The following is a 4,343-nucleotide window of genomic DNA, read 5'->3' as shown; positions in this document are numbered from 1 at the left end:
TCAAACAATAGTTCCTCTCCTGGGGTGAAATCTGACTTTGACTCTGGAGTTGAACTCATGGACAGCAGCTACTTTCTGTCCTTCCTCCAGGTCAGTGACAGTGATACTATTGATTATATCTGAGCTGGCGTAGTGGAGCTCTGTGCTGATGTAACAGCTACCAGCCTTCATTTTGTCCACTGAGATCACCGCACCGTCATCCTGTACGAAACGTCTCTTTGACCCGGATAGAGTGGAAACGAGATCCATACAGAGTGTCCGTGCACCTTAAAAAGTCTGAAATTCACATATCTAAAATTAAGGTTTAAAATGTCTTAAAAAGAATTAAGTTGGCCTTAAATACGTTAATCACGAGGGGAAAAGAAAACAGCTGAAAATGTTGAATCATCATCTCCAGACATTCGAATGAAGCGAACCACCAAATTAGTTACCAAGTGGTTCAAGGTACAGTTTAAAATGATATTCAAAATGCTGAGCATATACAAATAATTTTGAAAATTCTCGTTTTCTTAAAGCTTAATCTGATTCAGTTTTGATTTAATGGACACCAAGATGAGTAAAGCTTGTGTCTTTTATTATAAAGCATGTAAATCCTGTGTGTGGTTTCAGATGACCTGGTTGTTCCGGATGATATAAATTCAAAATTAGATGGTATTTTTTCATATTTGCCCCTGTTAATCCAATACACCCAAGTATTAAACTAACGCATTGGATGTTTTTTGTTCATTATATTCCACACTTAAGAAAATAAATCCATCTCAATGTTGTATTGGCAAACTGTTTTTTTTTTTTGTTGTTTTTTTTTCTCTGACAGAGTAGTTTCTTCAACCTATACAGTTATGGCAGCAAAAATAAATATGATGGTGAAATATCTCCATCTTGTTTTTATTGATCAGTCAGGTGTTGGCACTGGAGGAGCCAGACTCATGAAGGGGACGGCGGTGACAAGCAGAGGCTGATTAGATGGAGGCGTTTCGGATGCCATGCAGACTTTTAAGCCCTCCAGCTACAGGCAGATACAGAAGAGCCTCTTTGTCACTGACGTGTGTGTGTGTGTGTGGGGGGGGGGGGTGCTTTCATGAGTGGGACTTGAGCCGCTGGAAAATTAGACTTGGATAATTATGCTGAATTAGGCAGTGGCAACATTTGGAGGTCTGTCTTTAAAGAAAATGGCAGATTAGCTTGTTAGCAATTTGAATAAAATGTTCATTTTTGTTTTACTGGAAAACTTGTGTAATCAAGAGAACCATTTTTGTCCTTATGCTTATTGTTACAGTAGCACTAAGACCCGCCTCCTAGCTCTCATTGGTTGTTACATACTACAGCTTTAGCTTTAAAAGGTGAAATATCCATTATCTATAAATAAACTGCCAACCTTAAAATTGCTAGTGACGGTTAGCTAGTCGCAGTATTCCTGTAAATCATTCTTATCTTCTCCGTGGCTCTGTCAGCGTTTCTTTTTTTTTTTTCTTTTTTTTTATAACATTTCTCCTGAGTATCCAAAATATTCTCAAAGACTTCTTCATTGTAACAGGAAACTACTTCCTTTCTAACTTGAACAACGGGCAAACTTGTAGCTCTGGTGAACGTCACAGTGGCAGGACGCCCCCGTTTATCCAGCCGCCCCCCCAGCTGAGGGGCTACGCCTACATGCACAGTCAGTTCAAAACAAAATGTCTTTTTTCCCGCATGGGAATCTCTTAACACACAATGACAAATGTGTTGTCAGCGTCTGTGCAGGGAATACCGAAAATTATGGTGCAGTCAAAAAAGTAATATACAGCAGCAGCTAAAGAAATATATGAGTCGGAAGGACGAGCTTGAATCCCAAATAAGTGTCTTGGAGAAAAGCTGAGGGTCGTCGTTAATCACGGCAGATCGGTGGAGGGTTGTAATCAGAATATACAGGAAGTTTCGTTAAAGATGGACTCAGATTTACAGCTTTGATGAATAACTGAGCTTGTTGATGCCTTTTCCTGAATAATCAAAAGTATTCAAACATAGTCTAACAACGTCCTTCCTCTGTATTCAGTTACCGTTGAAGCTTATATAAAACACACATTATCTTGGTCATTTTGGTGATTGCTCCAATCAGTGTCCCTGTTTTTATCTCCAAAGAGGGGTATTTTAGTCCAATCAGACTTCTATTATCTTTTATCATCAATTTTCCAGCTACAAAAAATATAGGATAAAGCTGCTGGATTTCATATGACAGACTAACACAACAATGTTTAAATCTCGCCACCGATTCTGAATTAAACCTGGACTTTCTTTGGAAATGAATAATAAATTTGCACATTTTCTTTAGGAGAAGCCGCAGTCTGTCAAATGAGAAAGCGTTGATTGGCGCTACAAGCTCATCTTGTAAAGATTTTTGCTTCTTCTAGCATCTTCTATGATGGTCAAAAACCCCTTTCTTGCTGGTCCTGTCTGTTCTCTGTGGCTTTAGAAAACTAAAAGTGGCACTTGCTCATAGTTTTCTTCCAACAATGGATTTTCTCTTCATCTCCTTAGAGATTTAAGCAAATCTGTACTTTGCCAGACCTGCGGAGCGCACAAATGTTAGCAATGACATATATCCTGTCGACAGATTCTCCCAACAAACTTTATCCTTTACCTTCCTGGTGTTTCTTAAAATGATTCATTTGGATAATGATGCGTGTTAGAAGTTATGCTTTATCATAAAAAACATTAACCTACTTTTTGAAGTAGGCTTTGTAAAGTAGCTATAAGCAGTCAGTACTTCACCTGTAGTTGACAGAACACAGCAATTTTTCTAAGCCTACCTCCTGGACTGAAGCTGCCATGATGTTTAATTGACTGTTGGTGCAACTTCCTGTGAGACAGAGGAAGTAGTAAAAAGTGTCAGCTACCAGAGGAGGGCCTTTTTGTTTCGCTCAAATGTTGACGTTTCATCACTGCATTACCTCTGGTTCGGTCCTAGAAGCCATGCTGTCAAAGATCTTATTGCTGCTTTGTTGCTATCAAATGGGGTGGCAGTGTGCCCCCATCTGTTTCAGGTAAAGGTTACCTCCATTGGCGCTGTGAGGCAGAATTAATATCCCATCACTGGGAGTGAAATCGTTTTGCACACTTCGGAGCAAACAAGGCAGCGAGACCTCAGAGAAACGTTCATTTGAATTATGAACTGCAGCTGTTTCCAACATCATTTTTCATCGTGATTGTTTTTGGCTTTTCCTGGAACGACGTAAAGGTTAATTGTGTAATTAGTTGCTGCCTTTGCCTGTTGGTGGCGATAACAAATTCTGAAATGCTGCGCAAGAAAATGTTGGCACCTATGAGTATTGTGTATTGACTTGTTTGAACTATACAACATGTTATAATATTATTTCTGTCATAGTGGGTGCTAGTGAACGTACCCACATGTAAGAACACAACCAGTAGAGCGAATCACAATAATAAAGTTTATTAAATAAAGAGAAGTGGTGGGGAGTTCTGGATACGGGGTTGGAACTGCAAGGTCATCAACTGTTAAATGAGAGGACAGATGTGAATAACAGTCGGTAGCAGAAAGATCATGCAGAGATAGTCGGTGAATCTTACTTGGGTAAGGGGGTGAAATGGGTTTGATTGTTGCCTGAGGTTGCGACGGAAGACGGAGGTCCAGAGCTCGCTAATCCAGCGAGCGGTGCACGTTGGAGGACGGACAGGTAAGAGCGGCTGTAGCGGACGGCTGGCAAACGGAGAGCTCGATTCATCCAAGGGCGAGGGTACTGGCTTCCAACAGGTAATACCTGAGGCGTCAGAGGGGGTAACGGTTCCTCGGGAGGCTGACCGGAGCGGAGATCACTCGGAGACTTAGCTTCCGACAGATCGAACTTGAGACGACGAGGAAAAACTCGCTGAAGGTTCCAGGAGACTTGAATCCACAGGCTACACGCTGGGAGACGGCAGAAAACCATTCTAGGTTAACACTCAGGCACCGGAGTGTTCGTCAGCCGCAGCATAAATACTCCACTTAAGCCCTCTTCAAATTAGCCACAGGTGCATCAACAGGGTCTGCCACCGCATGTTCCAGGGGCTCAGCCCATCGAGGACCTCTGGTGGATGGTGAGGAAACAGCAGGCAACAAAACAAAACCCAAACCCAAGACTACAAAAAAAAAACAAAACTCTGATCCCAACAAAAATAGATCATACTGCTTATAACCTTACATGAGTATGTAAAGAAGAGAAACAGAACAAAAAAAAGGGAAGCCGCCGTACAATGTCACATTTATGTCAATAAATGAATCCAATGGTCAGCATATATTTATAGACATGTAAAAAGCCTGATAACACAAACATATCTAGCCGGGTGATAAGAGAAAGGAAAAGAAAGAT

The 4,343-nt window shown here is 41.1% G+C and overlaps 1 long non-coding RNA gene across 1 annotated transcript; it reads right to left on the bottom strand.

Moving 5' to 3' along the window:
* Positions 1–3,411: 3,411 nt before the first annotated feature.
* LOC103147319 (uncharacterized) lies at positions 3,412–3,992 on the bottom strand. Its single transcript, XR_477265.2, has 2 exons — positions 3,565–3,992; positions 3,412–3,489 (listed from the first exon to the last, which is right to left on the bottom strand). It is a non-coding gene; the product is annotated as an uncharacterized LOC103147319 (long non-coding RNA).
* Between the last annotated feature and the right edge of the window lie 351 nt (positions 3,993–4,343).

This window comes from Poecilia formosa, unplaced genomic scaffold (assembly GCF_000485575.1).
Source record: "Poecilia formosa unplaced genomic scaffold, Poecilia_formosa-5.1.2 Scaffold180, whole genome shotgun sequence".
Lineage (NCBI taxonomy): Eukaryota > Metazoa > Chordata > Actinopteri > Cyprinodontiformes > Poeciliidae > Poecilia > Poecilia formosa.
Note: the sequence above shows the minus strand (reverse complement) of the source record. Positions and strands in the feature narration are given on the sequence as shown.